Source organism: Balaenoptera physalus, assembly GCF_965194825.1.
Source record: "Balaenoptera physalus genome assembly, chromosome: 16".
NCBI classification, from domain to species: Eukaryota; Metazoa; Chordata; class Mammalia; order Artiodactyla; family Balaenopteridae; genus Balaenoptera; species Balaenoptera physalus.
In genome coordinates, this window is record NC_138898.1 from 15,703,809 (window position 1) to 15,723,138 (window position 19,330).

The 19,330-nt window shown below is 45.6% G+C and overlaps 1 pseudogene across 1 annotated transcript; it reads right to left on the reverse strand.

Annotated features, from left to right (window-relative positions):
- Positions 1 to 218: 218 nt before the first annotated feature.
- Positions 219 to 15,341, reverse strand: LOC309645286 (SWI/SNF-related matrix-associated actin-dependent regulator of chromatin subfamily D member 1 pseudogene; annotated as a pseudogene). The gene is made up of 2 exons (XR_014268634.1): positions 6,749 to 15,341; positions 219 to 6,440 (listed from the first exon to the last, which is right to left on the reverse strand). The product of XR_014268634.1 is annotated as an SWI/SNF-related matrix-associated actin-dependent regulator of chromatin subfamily D member 1 pseudogene (transcript).
- Positions 15,342 to 19,330: the final 3,989 nt, after the last annotated feature.

Genomic DNA, 19,330 nt, shown 5'->3' on the forward strand with positions numbered 1-19,330 from the left:
TGCAGGAGACACGGGTTCGAGCCCTGGTCTGGGAAGATCCCACATGCTGCGGAGCAACTAGGCCCATGAGCCACAACTACTGAGCGTCTGGAGCCTGTGCTCCGCAACAAGAGAGGCCGCGACAGTGAGAGGCGCGCGCACCGCGATGAAGAGTGGCCCCTGCTTGCCGCAACTAGAGAAAGCCCTCGCACAGAAATGAAGACCCAACACAGCCAGAAATAAAAATAAATTAATTAATTAAAAAAAAAAACAGTTATCTTCAGGGACACTGTGTAGGAGTGCGGAGCCTCCTTCTCATGGTTCCGGCCCCAGGGACAGAGGTTGTCCAGTGTCACTGTGGGGAGAACCTTTCAAGGGAGGAGTGGGATAAGGACATGAAGGGAAAGACGGGGAGAAAGTTCTGCTGTCCCCAGTGTGGAACAGGCAGGGATACGGGGCTGGAGGATGTGCTCGCAGAAGCCTGAGGAGGGGGTGGGGAAGCAGGGGCTTTGTCAGTTCTGTGGGTTTAGAGCCCATGCTGAACGGGATTCCCCCTCTGTGCCCAGCTGTCTCCCACCCTGCTGTGTTGAGTCTGCGAGCCTGGGCTATGCTAACTCTGGGGTGATACAACCTGGAAGAAGAATTTGAGGCTCTCCTGGAAAGACGCAAAACCATCTCAGTTGCAAGGGGCCAAGATCACAAGGTCCTGCTGCTACCTGAGGGGTCTGAAGCTTTGAGGGCAGGGGCTGGGGAGTCACACTCCTGTGAGGCAGGGAGAGGGAAGAGTCACAAGCCCAGCTCAGAGCTATTCTCCAGCCCTATAGCCGCTTTCACTCCTCAGTGCCCTGGAAGTCACCGGTGGGTGTCAACTGGGCAGACAAGGGACAGGAAGACAGGGGTGGCCCAGGGCTTTTACCCATTTGATTTCAGGCCTGTTTCTCCGTGAAAGGATGGGGGAGGCAGGGCGGAATGAATGGATGAGTCACACCTCCAAGCAACAGCAGGAAGGGACAGCCTCCGCTGGCAATGACAGTACCCTGGGTGAGGGCCCTTGGGGCTCTGACAGGGAAAGGCAAGGTTCCCCCACTCAGATGCCCTGGGTTAGGACAGGTAGGAGGGAATCCTAAAAAGCAGCGACAGGGAGTGTGGTGAGAGGGACCAATACTAAAAGAACAAACTCCAATACTGATGTGGACCCCTTACGAGGGAGTAAGTGAAGCACTGAGACAGCAGGCCAATCCAGAGGGCTGCAGACTGACCTGGGGCTCAGTGGAGCCAAGAACCAGGACTCCTTTAGTGCTAGAGGGCAACAAGTGAAGGGACAGTTTGCTCCAAACCTGTGGAGGGAAGGAAGGAAACTGGATTCTGTTATCAGGAAAGCCAAGATCAACTAGCTTATAGAGGGCTCCCAGGCTTGAGTCTTGGAGAAGGGGTTAAAGCTCCCAACTCCTGGGTCTCTGAAGGGCAGGATCAGTGCAGCTGGTCCCCTTGAAGACCACTTGGCCTTAGGCCCAATCCATTCAATGCACTGATTACCACTACAGGTTCTCTCTCTAATCCTATCTAGAGGTCCTATGCAGACCAGGGGAGGGTACAGGCACATGGGAAATTTGTGGGGCAAAGGGAAGCTGCGGGTAGGAAGGGATGGAGTGGGAGAAGAGGGTAACAGGTATCATGTGAGACCCTCTTCATTCTGGTGTTGTCCTAGAACCAACAGCATCCCCTGGAAGGCCCCAAGCAAGACCAAGGCAGGTGCTATGAGGCAGGCAGCACAGGGCCCAAATAAAGAAATCGGTGCAGCCAAATTAGGGCTGTGGGAGAAGCCCTATGTATTTCAGATTCCCAGGGCTTGCTCTAATTCTTGTCGTCTCTGCTGCACCTTGGAGTACAAGTATTGTACTCGGTCTCCTGTGCCCAAGGCTGGAAGTAGAACTCAGCTCGGCGCTCTTCTTCTGGGTTACCCACCACCTTGGTCATGGTCTTGAGGTCCCGGTGCTGGGACTGAAGCCAGTCATTGATGAAACCCTGAGGGTCTCTGGCACAGCTCAGCATGAACTCTCACTGGGTCTTCAGCTGATTGATAGTTTCTATTGTCTCATGGATCTTGTTGTCTAGAGTAGCAATCTCCTGCTGGCTGGCAGTAGACAGCAGACAAGAATTCATCTGGGTCTTCAAGGTGTCATCCACTTCCACATCAATGTCATAACAAGCTGTCTTTTTCTGATCATTCGGGTCAACACTAATGATATGATTAATGATGATGGGCTCTGGTGGCATAAGCAAGGCATGGAGCCGTTGGGGGAATCTCTGAAAAACTTCATACGTTGAGACTCAAAGATCTGCTGGAGGTACTTGTCACAGATGACAAACTCCCGCTCAGGTGGGTCCTGGAGCTTATGCGTCTTAATATATTGCCACAGTGCTTGAATGATCACTGGACGGGCCTGGGTGTGGATGCCCAGCAGGCGAGCCAGAGGAGGGTCTAATTTAAACTGAGGAGGCTGGTAATCCAGCATCAGCAGGACAGTACACCGTACATTCACATCTCCTGGCCACTTCACTTCGAAGCCATCTGTCTCCTGGGTAGTGGCGGTCCTGTACCTTTCTACCAGATGGTTGTCTGGCCCATACAGGTCCTTGTCCAGTTCGATCACCAAGGACCTAAAAAAAGAAGAGAACTTCCTCTTCTGTTTGGTGGCATCATATTTGGACAAGGCTGACTTGATGCGACGTTTCGAGGCCTCCTGGATATCTAGCCATTTCCTCATGATAGTCTGGTCCAGTTTCCTTTCAAAAGCCAAGAGACCCATATAGGCCTGGGATTCTGGTACCAGTTCACGAATACTTTGAGGTAGAATTTTGTCAGCCATCTTCTTTTTCTTTGCACTGTGGTTCCGATTCTGGACCGCCTGCTGCTGGACCTGCTGGATCTGCTGAGGAACAGGTCTCCTGCGGGACTGGTCCATCCCTGACTGGGCCAGGCCAGGTCGGACTGAAAGGCTCCCCTCATAGCCAGGGAGTCCCATGGAAGGTTCCTGAGGTGTCATTCGGCTGCCTGGTAGCATACCTGGTCTCGGACAGGCCGCTCCGCGCATCGGGGAGCTCCGCGCATCGGGGAGCGGTACAGCCCTTGACCCGGCGCCGGGCCCATTCGCACCGGAGGCCCCGGAGTCCCACCTGGGCCCAGAGCAGCCGCCGCGCCCACCCCTCCTGAGGCTCCAGCGCTGCCGCTCGGAGCCACAGACTGGAAACCTGCCCCGGCCGTCATCTTTCCCAGAGCCACTGCTGTAGCTGCACAAAGAACCCCAAAAGTTCAGTTTTCTATTGTAAAAATTGTACAAGCAGGGGGACTTCCCTGGTGGTCCGGTGGTTAAGACTCTGCGCTTCTAATGTAGGGGGTGCGGGATTGATCCCTGGTCGGGGAACTAAGATGCCACATGCCGAGTGGTGAGGCCAAAAAAAACCTTGGTGCATGCACATCATAAACAAGTTAGAGAAGTACAAAGAGGACAGCAAAAATCACCTCCAACCTCACTACCTGTTTGGTGAACATTGTTTTAGGCAGCACTTCATGCAGATATACATAAATATACATACACACCCATACAACCTTACATAAAGATAAATATATGTATTGGTGTAAAGATATATACATAATTTTAAACAAAAACAGGATCAAACTATACATTTATTATTTTACTTTTACTCTTTTACTAAGTAATACATTGCATTTATCTTCCATAGCAATAATAAGAATTGAGGCAGGTAATTGTCTTCACGATACAGGTAAGGAAGCTGAGACTTGTCCATGATCACACCGGTTGAGAGAGGAAGAAACCTCTTGGTCATCCCAGAACTACTTACTCTTCCAGGAGCTCATGTCTGTGAGGGGGTAAACCCTGGAGTTCAGCTGAACTGGGAAGCCTTCACCCTCTCAGCTGCATTTACCTAAAAGCTTGTAACTTATGTAACTGGAAATCTTAGAGATTTCAGGGGATGCTAGCTCCGGTGCAGGTGACCCATATGCTGAGTCCCAACAGAGATCTATTGCTGAAAAACTTCAACTCAACTGTCACACTTTGGAGGCAGGAATCTGGCGCATCCTGGGCTCCTTTCTTTATCTTGGTTCTGATTCTTCTGTGAAACAAATGGGAGCAAGGAGCCAGTTGTCTCCGTAACCCTCAGTGCAGCAACTCACCACTAGGTGTCTCCATGGCACCATGTGCTGTAGTCCGTGGATAGAGAGCCACGCCCACAAAGGTTGATCTCTTCATCCTGTCTGGCTTCCAGGAATGGGAGGAAAATGAGAGACGGTAGACTTCCTGAGCTCGGTGCCAGGGTTTATTTAATCTTCAGGATCCCAAAGCTCAGAATGGCTGCATCAGAGTCACCTAAGGAGCTTGCTGAAAGCAGTGATGCCAAGGTTTTGCTCCCAGAGTAGTGGATATCAACCTTGCCTATACATTGGAATCACCAGGGAAGCTTTTTTTTTTTAACGTCTTTATTGGAGTATAGTTGCTTTATAATGGTGACCAGGGAAGCTTTTAAAAAGCAAAATGTTGGAGTGTGTTAGGGACTGAATGTTTGTGTCCTCCCCAAATTCATATGTTGAAACCTTACTCCTCTCTCCCAACATGTGATGGTGTTAGGAGGTGAGATCTTTGGGGGGTAATTAGGATTAGATGCAATCATGAGGGTGGAGCTCTCATCAGTGGGATTAGTGCCCTTATGAGTCACGAGAGAGCTTGCTTCCTCTTTCTGCTTTCTGCCATGTGAGGATACAACTGAGAAGCCGAGAAGTCGGCAGTCTGCAACCTGGAAGAGGACTTTCACCAGAACCTGACCACACTGGCACCCTGATCTTGGACTTCCAAAACTGTGAGGAATAAATTTCTGTTGTTTATAAGCTGCCCAGTGTATAGTATTTCTGTTATTAGCACCCCAAACTGCTGCTGAGACAAGGGGCTCCAAGCTCCTCCATAGAGACACTGAGAAAACAAGCAGATACTGTCAGAATCAACTTTGTAAGAACTTTGGAAAACCATCAAGGTTTACAGCAACCAACTGAACGCTGATTCAAAAAAAAAAAAAGGCAACTTAAAAATGGCTCAGGGGACTTCCCTGGTGGTGCAGTGGTTAAGAACCCACCTGCCAATGCAGGGGACACGGGTTTGAGCCCTGGTCTGGGAAGATCCCACATGCTGCGGAGCAACTAAGCCCATGCGCCACAACTACTGAGCCTCCGCTCTAGAGCCCACGAGCCACAACTACTGAGCCCACATGCCACAACTACTGAGCCCGTGTGCCTAGAGCCTGTGCGCTGCAAAAAGAGAAGCCACCGCAATGAGAAGCCCGCGCACCGCAATGAAGAATAGCCCCCGCGCAGCAACGAAGACCCAACACAGCCAAAAATAAATAAATAAATAAATAAATAAATAAATAAATAAATAAATTAATTAATTAATTAAAAAAGAAAAGATGGCTCAGTGCAAGCAGGGAGTATGGGCTAAAGCAGAGCTGCAAACAGCCTCCACAACACAGAGCCCATCTGCAAAGCCTGAGAGGTATGTTTTGTTTTCAGTTCCAGGTGTGCCAAGAAATCTCTGTCAAGGTACTAGTTGAACATGAGCTGAAGGAACAGACTTCAGCGACTACATACGACGTGAAATACAGCCTATGTAAGATAGTTTGGGAAAATCACTAAGCAAATGGATGACTGCAGCCTTCATCAATCAAGATCAGCAACCCCTGGGGAAGGGGGAGAATCTGATTTCCAGTTACCACATTACAATATTCAAATGTTCAATCTCAGAAAAAAACAATCACAAAGCATCCAAAGAAACAGGAAAGTATGGTCCAGTCAAAGAAACAAAATTAATTGACAGAAACTATCCCTGAGGATGCCTTGACATTGAACAGGTGAGTCAAAGACTTGAAACCAACTGTCTTAAAAATGCTCAAAGGACTGAAGGAAACCAGGGACAAAGAACTAACAGAACTCAGAAAAACAATGTATGAACAAAATGTGAATATCAATATTCTATCAAAAGAGATATGGGGAATTCCCTCGCGGTCCAGTTGTTAGGATTCCATGCTTTCACTGCTGTGGGCCGGGGTTCGATCCCTGGTTGGGGAACTAAGATCCCACAAGCTGCGTGGTGTGGCCAAAAAAAAGAGAGAGGGAGAGAGAGAGATGATAAAAAAAGGAACTAAATAGAAATTCTGGAGCTGAAAATTATAATAACTGAAATAAAGAATCTGATGCCCAGGCCTCACCCCAGTCTAATTACATCAAAATCTCTGGCGTTGGGCCTCCAACATCTGTACCTTCCAAACCTGCCAACATTGAAAACCATTATCACAGAGATTCTGTTTTAGGAGGTCCAGGGCTGGAAATCTCAATTGTGGAGGTACATTAGTGTCACCCGAAGAGCTTTAAAAAATACTGATGCGGGGCTTCCCTGGTGGCGCAGTGGTTGAGAGTCTGCCTGCTAGTGCAGGGGACACGGGTTCGAGCCCTGGTCTGGGAAGATCCCACGTGCCGCGGAGCGGCTGGGCCCGTGAGCCACAATTACTGAGCCTGTGCGTCTGGAGCCTGTGCTCCGCAACGGGAGAGGCCGCGATGGTGAGAGACCCGCGCACCGCGATGAAGAGTGGTCCCCGCTTGCCGCAGCTGGAGGAAGTCCTCGCACAGAAACGAAGACCCAACACAGCCAAAATAAATAAATAAATAATAATTAAAAAAAAAAAATACTGATGGCCAGCCTACTCCCCAGAATCTCTGAGAGTAGGCACTGGGTATTGGCATTTTGAACAAACTCCCTTATAATTCTGATGACCACTCAAGGGTAAAAACCATGGAGAATCCCACGGTATCCAACCTTCATCTCTGTGAAAGCTTTTTGTTCAACTGAAATATCATCAAGAACCCCAATATCTAACATGTAAGTTAGTAACATTTGTTTATCCTAAAGTCCATCCATGAGGCTGTTGAGATTGGCATCGTTCATACATGCATGCATTTATTTATATTAATAAAAAATGTATTGAGGGCCCCACTATGTGCCAAGGAGGACAGCAGTGAACAAAACAGACAGCGCCTGCTGTCACCAAGCATTCATTCTAGCACGGAAGCCATAAATAAACAAAAAGTTATATGTGTGTCAAGCAATAAGAGAATTAAAGTGAGACAAGAGGATAGAGGGGGATGAGAGCAGCTATTTTGGATGGAGTGGTCATAGTGACATTTGAGAAGTGGCCTGGAAGAAATGAGGGAGTGACCTTGGTGCTGGAGAATGTCTGGAGAAGTGCTGTCAGTTGATCAGAAATCTATGAAATCTTGGTTTAAGGATGATAGTCACAGCCTCCCATCAGCCAGTTTCTTTCTTTTGTTTTGGGTGCATCTCGTACCTGAGTCTTACTGACATCTGCTTTCCACCAGACATGTGGATTTCAGGCAAGCCACATCATCCCTAAGAGTCATAATGTCTTCATCTGTAAAATACACATCATAATCATAATCATACCCACCTCACTGTAGGGTTGCTGAGACAGGGAAGCACAGTGCAGTGGTTAACAGCATGGGTACTGCAGCCAAACAGCCTGCGTTTGGAGTCTGGCTATATAACCAGACTATGTATAGCTATATAACCACGGGCAAATTACTTAGCCTCTCTGGGCTTTTGGTTTGTGTGGTGGACACATTAATGACTCCCCCCAACATATCCACATCCTAATCCCAAATGTGTGAATATGCCAAGTTATATGGCAAAAAGGAATTAGGTTGAAGATGGAATTCAGGTTGCTAATCAGCTGGCTTTCAGATAGTGAGAAAAGTCTGTGTTTCCCAGGTGAGCCCAGTTTAATCACAAGGGCCCTTAAAATTGGAAGAGGGAGGCAGAAGAGAAGGTGCAGAGGGATGTGACCACAGAAGAACTGTCAGAATGATGTGATGTGAGAAGGACTTGGCCCATTGATGCTGGCTTTGTAGCTGAAGGAGGCCACAAGCCACGGAATGCAGGGGGTCCCTAAAAGCTGGAAAAATCAAGGAAATGGGTTTCCCCCTAGATCGACAGAGAGGAATGCAGCCCTGCTGATACCTTGATTTTTAGTAAGGCCTGTGTAGGACTTCTAACCTTCAGAACTGAAAGATAATACATTAGTATTGCTTAAGCCACTAAGTTTGTGGTAATTTGATATAGCAGCAATAGGAAACTAATACACCTTGTCATCTGGAAATCAACAAAATAATAGTATCTGCCTCATAGGTTTGTTGGGAGAGTTACGTGAATTCACAGCAGTGCCAGCAATAACATAAATTCTTGTGGTCAATGCAATAATGAATGGCCCACTGAGGATGTCTGCATTCTAATCCCCAGAACCTGTGAATGTTACCTTTCCCCCCACCCATCACGGAAAGCGGGATCTTAGTTCCCCGACCAGGCACTAAACCAGTGCCCCTGCAGTAGAAGCGTGGAGCCCTAGCCACTGGACCTCCAGGGAAGTCCCTGTGAATGTTACCTTACATGGCAAAGGGGACTTTGCACATGTGAGTAAATTAAGGATCTTGAGATGGGGAGATTAGTCTGGATTTTCCAGGTGGGCTCAATATAAGCACAAGGGGCTTGTAAGTGAAAGAGGGAGGGAAGAGGCTTAGAGTCTGAAAAGGAGATGTGACAATGAAAGCAGAGGGCAGAGAGACACAGAGATTTGAAGACGCTGTGCTGCTGTGTTTGAAGATGGAGGAAGGCGCCACGAGCCCAGGAATGTGGGCAGCCTTTAGAAGCTGGGAAAGGCAAGGAAAGGGATTCTCCCCTGGATTCTCCAAAAGAAGCATATTTTAGGACTTCTAACCTCCAGGACGTTAAGAGAGTACCTTTGTGTTGTTTCAAGTGTTAAGTTTGTGTTAATTTGTTACAACAGTGATAGGAAACTGACACAATTCTCAATAAATGTTAGCTCTTTTCATGGTGTATGGCCTTTGGTATTCTGTCAGACACGTGGTTAGTGTTCTCAATGAATCCCAACTACCTCCTTGCTTTTGCTTTCATTTCTGCCAGGAATGTAGGTGAGATTTCTGGAAGTAAAGCAGCCATCTTGTGACTATGAGGGTGAGAGCCACCTGCTAAGGATAACAGAGCAGGAAGATAGAAGGAACTTCAGTCCTTAATGGTTTCTTTGAGCCTCTGTACCAGCCTGGACTGCCTACCTCTAGCCTTCTTCTTACATGAGAAAAGAAAGCTTTATGTGGGCAGATTCCTGCTACATGCAACTCCATGCAATCCTGACAAGTTCTCCAAGAAAAGTCTCTCCTCTGCCTTGCAGTCCTGACATGTGGCCTTAATAAGCATCTGTGGTGGCCCAAAAATAAACCTGGGTGGGGAGGAGGGATTGGCCATGGGTGTGATTCTGAACTTGCTGAGTCATCACCTGTTCCAGCCATGCTCTGGAGAAGAGTGCTATTAATTATACTCTCCCCGGCCAGCCGGGCACAGGAGGCTGCGTCTGTGTGTTCTCAGGGAAGCTCAAATATAGCTCAGGCTCCTCCATTGCCTTTGCTGAGTGTGCAGCATCTTCACGTCTGGCAGCCCCAGTGAAGAATGGGGAAGCTTCTCCTGGGAGGTTAGGGTCTGAAAAGGCACTAAAACCAGGGATGTCGGCAAGGCCTGGCTCAAGGAAACAAGATCTGTATTCTTACTGCCTCCTGCAAGGTGGGTGCCATACTGCCACCTGCTAACTTCCTAGTTAGCAGGTGACAAAACTAGCTTGAGGTCCAGAGGGTGGAGTGACCATATGTTATATTATTTGGTTGCATGCAACCAACTGGACTCTATAACTGGGAAAAAAAATAATTTGGGGACTTCCCTGGTGGCGCAGTGGTTAAGAATCCGCCTGCCAATGCGGGGACACGGGTTCGAGCCCTGGTCCGGGAAGATCCCACATGCTGCAGAGCAACAAAGCCCGTGTGCCACAACTACTGAAGCCCACGTGCCTAGAGCCCATGCTCCACAACAAGAAAAGCCACTGCAATGAGAAGCCCGCACACCGCAATGAAGAGTAGCCCCCGCTCGCCGCAACTAGAGAAAGCCTGCGTGCAGCAACAAAGACCCAAGGCAGCCAAAAATAAATAAATAATTAATTTTAAAATAATAATAATAATAATAATTTGGGGGACGAATATAATATGACTCACAGAATTGCAGGCGAGGATGAAAAACCAACTTGGACACAAAGGCAGACAGAATTCCAGGGGGTCTGGGTGGCAGAAGCAAGCATTGGGGTGACAGCTTGGGTCATGAGCCCATTCCACGGTTAAAGGAGGGCTGGACACCTTGACTGACAGTCTAAGTGGTATTGGGAAGAGTGATTTTTAAAAAAATTTATTGAAGTATAGTTGATTTACAATGCTGTGTTATTTCTGCTGTACAGCAAAGTGATTCAGTTATACATATATATACATTCTTTTTCATGTTCTTTTCCAGTATGGTTTATCACAGGATATTGAATATAGTTTCCTATGCTATACAGTTGGACCTTGTTGTTTATCCATTCTATATATAATAGTTTGCATCTGCTAATCCAAAGCTCCCAATCCATCCCTCTCCCCTTCCCCTCCCCCTTGGCAACCACAAGTCTGTTCTCTATGTCTGTGAGTCTGTTTCTGTTTCATAGATAAGTTCATTTGTGTCATATTTTAGATTCCACGTATAAGTGATATCATATGGTATTTGTCTTTCTTTGACTTACCTCACTTAGTATGATAATCTCTAGGTCCATCCATCTTGCTGCAAATGGCATTATCTCATTCTTTTTTATGGCTGAGTAACATTCCATTGTATATATGTAGGGAAGAGTGGTTTTCCTGAAGCATCCTGAGGGTTCAAGTACCAGAAGATTGGCAAGAGGAAGTTGGGTGGTAAAAACAAACAAACAAACAAAAATGTCCCCTGCAGGTAGTATAGAATCGGTCAAGGGCATGGGTTTGGGGAGCTGGCTGACCTTAGTTAAAATCTTAGCTCTGCCCTTTACTCTCTGCCTTTGGTCAAGTCAATTAACCTCTTTAAGCATCAATTCCCTCACCTGTGCGTGATGGGAGTGAGACATGTTTAAACCCAGTAGGATATAAGCTCTTGAGGGCAGAGATTTTTGTCTTTTGCCCCCGCTCTTATATCCCCAGCGCCCAGACTAGAGCATGACTTGTAGTTGATGTTCAACACATGTTTGTTGAATGAGTGAATGAAATTTACATTTGTCCCAGAATACCTCTTAGGTAGTGAACTATTTTGTTGGAAATATAATTTGATAGAGGGACTCGGAGTGGAAAGTGAGCAGCCCCTGGGGAGGGAGAAAGAGAGGGAGGGAGGAGATCGAGGCAGACACTGATGGAGTAAGAAGATGTCCACTCTGTAGACTCTTCCTGACAGGCTCCCCACCAGCATGCTGACCTATGTGCTCCCATCAGTCACCTGCCCTCATCCTCACAAGCAAGGCTCTTCAGCTGAAAACAACAACCCCATGTTGAGGGCAGGATGGATCCGGTCCAGCTATCTCCAGGGCTCCAGCATAACGTTGGCATATTCAACTCGGCTCATAGGTCTGAGAGGTTAAGACGTCTGAAAGTCACCACCCCCCTATATTTCACAGTGAACTGTGGCAAATAGAATAAATAACAGCCCTGTGGAATGTGTGCCTTATTTAAAAAAGCACACACCGCAGGACTTCCCTGGTGACCTGACGTCGACTCTCTCAGTCATGTTTTTCATCCATAGCTTGACAAGGTGAAATTCTAAGCTGTTTGGTTCCCCAGGGCCATGGCAGAAATACAAAGCATAAAAGAAAGAGGCAAACCTTGAAGAAATCAGGATTTTGGTATCTTTGATCCCTCTAATAACCAGGACCTTTGCCATATTCTTCACCACCCTCAGAAGCATCACCATCACCAAGCCCCCAATTACCACCACCACTACCATTTTCCACGACTGTTACTCCACCATTATTACCATCATCACCACCACCGCCATTTACCATCACTGTTACTCCACCGCTATTACCACCATCACAGCATGCTGCAATTACCATCAGCACCACTGCCAACAACCCAACCAAGCCTAAAGGTCAACAGCAATAGTGCCAGCACAACCATATTCACCACTTCTAGCATCTCTATCTCCATTATCTTCACTATAAAAATTATCATCAGCATTGTTATCCCTACATAACAAATAATACTGGGACCCCACCTGGATGCTCTTCACCAGGATGGTACACACATCCCCCAGCTACTGGGAGAGGCGGTTGCTCAAAGGTCACAGCTACTCCCTTTACTTGAGAATTCCCCTCGGCCAATGGAAATTCCTTACCAGGAAATGTTCGAGAAGTTACACCGCTGAAGGCAGCCTGCATCCCATGACTGACTAACTGGGGTGGATAAGTCTCTTGCCCCTTGCCTCAGGCTGGGACAACTCTGTGGTTGTACAAACCCTCCTCAACTTACGATGGGAATACAGCCAAGCAACCCATCATAAGTTGAAAATATTGTAAGTTGAAAATGCATTTAGTACACCTAACCTACCGAACAGCAAAGTTTAGCCTAGCCCACCTTCAACGTGTTCAGAACACTTATGTTAATCTACAGCTGGGTAAAATCATCTAACACAAAAACTATTTTATAGGAAAGTGTTGAATGTCTCGTGTGATTTATTGAACACTGTACTGAAAGAGAACAGAATGGTTGTCTGGGTACAAAATGGTTGTAAGTGTATTGTTTTTTTTACCCTCGTGATCTCATGGCTGACTGGAGCTGAGGCTCACTGCCACTGCCCAACATATCACTAGCCTGGGAAAAGATCAAAATTCAAAGTACAGTTTCTACTGAATGAATATCACTTTCACACCACCATCAAGTTAAAAAATCATAAGTCCAACCATTGTAAGTCAGAACTGACTATATTCGTGCTCCAAAGCCCTCTGTGGGATCAGGCGGAGGCTAGACTTCAAATGAGCCCACATTTTTGGCCTAGCTTTCTCCTCTGTCCTACTCTGCTTCCTTCATTTACTAACAGGGTTCACCTGAGAAGTCCCTTGATCAATCACTTGTACAAGAATCCCATTTCAGACTTTGATAAACCCCACATAAGACACACTACTACCACTTTGGCAACTGCTCTAGTGGACACATTTTGGGTTGCTTTCCCTGCCCATACCCCTCCTGGAGGGAATTCCACCTGCACGGACAGGGCTGTGCTGGAGCTGGCCAGCTCTAGCTCATGAGGGCCAATTGCCCACATTCTTCCCAGCTCTGTGTTCAGGGACATCACACTGTTAGCCTGAAATCAGCCATGGTGGCAGTACTTACACCATGGAAATTGGCAGAAACATTTTGCTGTTATTGTTTGTTTTCTTTGGAGTGCTGGTTGTTAAATATTTACCAGCATACCACTCGGCACAGGTTGGCCATACAATTGCAAACTCTGGTTGGAATTCCAACCCTAAGTTGTAACTTAAGGGGCTGAGATAGACTCCTACCCCTGGGGAGACTTACCCATAAGCTACCAGTGACGTACGAATTATGTGGTCTGGTGAGAAAAAATGGCTTAGGCCAGCAGATGTCTCATGGAATTGGGAAATCAATAAACTGTGGAAAGTAGAGTTGAATAAAGATAATCATCATAGCTACTATTTATTGCAGGCTAAGCTAAAGTTGTGATGCACTAAGCACGTTGCCTGTGTTATCTTGTGTAATTCTTTTTTTTCCTGGCCATGCCACGCGGCTTGCGGGATCTTTGTTCCCCAACTAGGGATTGAACCTGGGTCCTCGGCAGTGAAAGCACAGAGTCCTAACCACTGGTCCGCCAGGGAATTCCCTGTAATTCTTATAACACCCCTTACAGGAATATTATCATCCTCTTTTATCAGATTGCACAAGTTCAAGGAGGTAAAGTCCTCGCCCAAGACCACATAGCTTGGTGGAGGAACTGGGATTCAATCCCCTGTCTTTCTGCCTTCAGAGCCTGTATTCATAACCACTCATGAAGCAGAGCTGGGGGCTTAGACAGGCAAAAAGCACAGACACGGTGATGTTATTAGGGAGTAGAAACTAGAGTAAGTAGAATTTACTCATCAGGATACTTGGTTTCGAGTTGCAGGAACCAATCTTGAACTAGATTCAGTGAAAGAGTTCTTCATTGGTTCAAATCTGAGGCTGAGGTACAACTGAGGCTGGCCTTAGGACTGATTCAAAGAAGAGTCTGGAATCCAAAATCAACCGTTTTCCTTTCCCCACCTCTCTTTTCCCCTCTCCCTTTTCTCCATCTCTTTCTTTGTTTCTCTCTGCACACTAGCATCCTGCCTAGGAGGGGCTAAGAGAAGGCTATCCCAGCCACCCCGGGCCCTCAGCCCCACCTGATTGCAAACAAGAGTTGTTCAAGGCATCCAAAGGGTGGTGGGATCCTGATTCCAGGGATTCATGCCCAGGCGATTCTCTGATCAATGAAGAGACAGAGAGATCATGAAGAGTCTGAACAACCTTATGGATTGGGAACAGTTGCCAAAGTTCATCATCTTTCCCACGATTGAAACTCTTTCACCCACAGTTCTTCCTGGGCAGCAGGTGCTGTGGGGTGGAAGGGACATAGCGTAGGTTTGATGTCACAGAGTCCTAGATTCAGACAGTGGCTTTCCCGTGCACACCCAGGGCACTGCCTGAGCGATATGTGATGGTTAACTGGCTTTGGGCAAGTCACTTCCCTTCTCTGAGTCTCAATTTCCCCATCCATAAAATGGAGAGGACCGTGGTACTTAACTAGAAGACTTGTGAAGATTCAGCGAATGAGGTGAAGCACCAGGAACACAGATGGTGCTTAGTCAACGTTCATTTCCATACCCACTCACTTTTCCAGTGGAATCAGCTCTCCTCTGTTCTGCCATTTCCAACTGGGCTAGTGGGGTGGCCTCCACTCTTACCCAGGGCTGTAGGGTAAAGGGAAATATATTATATTAAAAATATCTGGATGAGGCCCTAATTCTTTGCTAGCAGTTACATAAATCCCAAAGTCATCTCCATCTTTCTCTGCCCTGGCTAGCCTCCAGAGCAATTAAACATTGATGTTGTAGCTATACTTATCTCCTCTTCCCTCTTCCAGCCTTGGACATCAATTCTCTTGATCAAATAAAAAACTTAACCCTCACATTTGTGGAGGTCTTCGGTTTATGAGCACTTGCAGATTCACTGTTTTCACATACTTATTATAGGAACTAAAGCAATATGGAAAAGTACAAATAAGAAAGTTTAAAGAAGTAAAGTGATCAAGTTCAACATCACCAGTGTTGAGTCATGTCCCGATCATGTGCCACTGATAAGATGTAATGAGAAGGACACGTCACTTCTGTAGTCTTCTTCCCCAAAACCTATAACCCCAGTCTAATCATGAGAAAACATCAGACAAGCTAAAATTGAGGGATAGTCTACCAAGTATCTGACCACTACACTCTAAAAGTGTCAAGGCTGTGAAAGACAAGGAAAGATGGAGAAACTGTCATAGGCCAGTGGAGACAAGGAGACATGACATCTAAATGCAACATGGTATCCTGGTTTGGAAACTGGGACAGAAAAAGGACATCAGTGGAAAAATCTGAATGAAGTCTTTAGTGTAGCTAATAGTGTCATACCAATTACCAAGTTAACTTCTTAATTTTGATAAATGTACCATGCTTATGTAAGATGTTAACAATAAAGGAAGCTGGGTGAAGAGCAAATGGGAAAATACTTTCTGTACTATCTTTGCAACTCTGCCATAAATCTACAATCATTTCAAAACTAAAAGTTAAAAAAAACCCAAACAAGCCTGAAATTTGCATAATTCAAATGAGATGAATATCATGCCAAACATTTTTCAATGCATGTATACAGATAGATCATCAGAAATAATTGTATAAAAATTGTTTCACATTATAATACTCTTCTTAAATTTTGAAATACATTTTATTTATTTTACTTGGGTTTAACAGTATTTTAAAGATGAAAGAATTTCTGAACTTTAGATAGCTGTTTTTCACACCAAAAGAGATATTAGCTCCCCAAAGACCCCTCTGGAAAACATCAAGAGGTTGCAGCCATCATTTTTAACCATATATTTCAATAATAGATGGTGACTACCTGCAGTGAGACATTGGCACTGTTACACTTTTCTGCAAACGTCCTGTTTTGTATTAGTTACGTTATTATTTTTACATTGTTGGGTGAATCAGTTAAAGATTGCTTTTAGTAATGAAACCTGAGCAGAAAACCTGCTGAGCAGACAGCAGCTTAAATAAACAAATAGTGGGGCTTCCCTGGTGGTGCAGTGGTTGAGAGTCTGCCTGCCAATGCAGGGGACACGGGTTCGAGCCCTGGTCTGGGAAGATCCCACATGCCGCGGAGCAACTGGGCCCATGAGCCACAATTGCTGAGCCTGCGCATCTGGAGCCTGTGCTCCACAACAAGAGAGGCCGCGATAGTGAGAGGCCCGCGCACCGCGATGAAGAGTGGCCCCCGCTCGCCGCAATTGGAGAAAGCCCTAGCACAGAAACGAAGACCCAACGCAGCCATAAATAAATAAATAAATAAAATTTAAAAAATAAATAAATAAATAAACAAATAGTGAAGAGCTAGGCAGTTGCTGTTACTGGTTCAGTGCCTCAAGGATGTCAGGACTGGGTTCTCTGCAATTCTCCAGGGATTTTCCTCACAATTGCAAAACAGCTGCTGCAGCTCCAGCCATCATGTTTTTGTTCCACTAAGGAAGGAGAAAAGACTCTATCAAGAAAGGAAGGTTTTCTACAATTTCCCAGTCTATACCTCATTGGACATCACTGTGTTAAATGCCACCTCTAACTGCAACAGAGGCTAGGAAATGTTGGATTTGTTTTACTAGGAACATTTGATGGCCCTAATAACATCGATGTTTCTTAGGAAGGAAGAAAGGAAGAACTGCTATTTCTCAGTTATTTTTTCTTATTTTATATTTAAGCGTATTTAACATTTATAATATTAAATATTATAATATTATATACCAAAGTGTCTTTATACTTAAATTCTTTATTTTGATTCACCTCTTGGTTGGCAGGATTTCACTGTCAGTGGTGATCTCAGGAAGTACCCACCCTAATTTCTCTACTGCCCTGGAATCAAGACTCTAAATGGAAAGAAAGAGTTAAATGGCCCAAACCTGGCTCCCTTATTCAGGCAGAAGCCGTCCCTTTAAAACAGGCAGCAGAGGTGTCTCACTGCTGCCAGAAAGACTTGACTGACAGCCAGTGTGCTCCCTGGAGGCCTGATGTCATCGACAGTGAGCAGCAAGGCACCCAACTGGCGGCGGAATGAGGAGTTATTGCTGTGACTGGGATGGGAGTGAGAGTGCAGTACCCACCTAGCAAGATCTTAAAGTTGGAGGAATTTGTCTCAAGGGCATTGCTTTTAGTCCATCCCAGCTCTTCAGGGCCTGTCGCTCAGCTTTACCTTTCAAACAGGGCTGGGCACTGGACTTCTCTCCTCCCTTCTCTCTGTCCTTGGAACCATGGCATCCTGCCTGCAGGACCAGACTTAGGAGGGTGCCCAGGACTGGAGGCCCTTGAGAAGCTCTGTCCGCCCCCAGAGTCCCAGGTCTGGACCACAGATGGTTCTCATGTGCATGTCCGTCTCCCCTACTCCCCTCCAATAATAAACTGGGCATTTTTTTTTCTGATTATAAATGTAATACAGTCTTATTATTAAAAAAAAAGAAAGAAAAGAAAGAATAATATAAAGAATAAAATGAGGGAATGCCCTGGTGGTCCAGGGGTTAGGACTCCGTGCTTTCACTGCCATGGGCCTGGGTTCAATCCCTGGTTAGGGAACTAAGATCCTGCAAGCCGAGTGGCGTGGCCAAGGAAAAAAAAAAAAAAGAATAAAATGAAAATTATACTTAGCAACAATCACTGCTAACATTTTTCTGTTCTTTTCCTTCAGGATTTTTTCTATGCATTTATGAGTTTTTTTTCTTTTTAGTGAGATATAAAGTTTAGTGACATGTAAACTTTCATAAAGCACACATTTTAACTATACAACTGGGTACACCAAGTTGACCACAACCCAGATCAAGATCTAGAATATTTCCAGAGCCCCAGCATGCTTCCCAACCGATGACCACCCCCCACCCCAAAGCTTGATCACCACAGGCTAGTCTTTCCTATATTTGAATTTCATAAAAATGGCATATATGCATCTTAAAAATGAAAATGTGACATTATCCTTTTTACATCCTTTTTTTTTCATTTAGTATATACTATGACTGTTTCCCCATATCCTTATTTTTCCACAACTTATTTTTAATGGCTATGTATTTTATCAGATGAGTCTACATGATTTATTTAAGTATCCCTCAATTCTTACACAATGAAATGATTTCTGAATTTTTGCTATTTTAAGGAGTACCATGCAGAGCATCATTTTTATACACAGTTTTCCAGAGGGTGGTATAGTGAGGTGGCTCAGAGCATGGTTTTTGGAGTTAGAAATCAGGGTTCGAGCCCCCAGCCTGTCACTTACCAGTTGCTTGAACTTGTGCAACTTACTACAGCTCTTTGAGCCTCAGTTTCCCCACCTGGAAATGGACACAATAGTACTCATCATATGTTGCTGCAAAGGCTAAATGAGTAAAGTGTAAAGTTCTTAGCATATTGTCTGGCACAGAGTGAACACCCAGTAAATGCTAAGCTGCTCTTATTCATTTTTGTGTTCATTTCTAATTATTTCCGTAGGAAAAATTCCTAGAAGTAGAAGTGCTGGATCAAAAAGAGTGCTGTCTGTAGGGTTTTTAATACAGTCTGCCAAATTGCCCTCCAGATAAGCTGTGCCAATTCACAGAACTACCAGCTGTGTGTGAGAGTGCCCTTTCCCTACTCTCTCAACAGTGAGTATCAGCATTAAAAAAGAAAGAGAGTAAGAAAGAACAAAAAGCAAGAAGAAGGAAAAAGAAAACAGAAACCTTGCCAATCAGATGGGAAAAATCCCTTATTGTTGTTTTGCTTTCTAGCGAAGTTGAACATTTTCTTTTTTTATATTAGCCATTTGTTTTTCTTCATTTGGAAATTTGCCTGGTCGGGTCTTTTGCCATTTTTTTCTCTCGGGGAATATGCTGGTGTTTCAACAACAGGGCCACTATTCAATTCAAGAGATCTCTGTTCCATCCTGCACGGGCTGCAGTCCCTGTAAGAGGGCTTTGGCCTTGGTCCCTGTTCCTAAGTTTCCATCTGGGTGGTCTACCTAATCTCCTGGTTCTTCTCTGCTTAGGCTTCTGTTTCGTGCTTGCTAGAATCCCGGGATATCTGACTATTT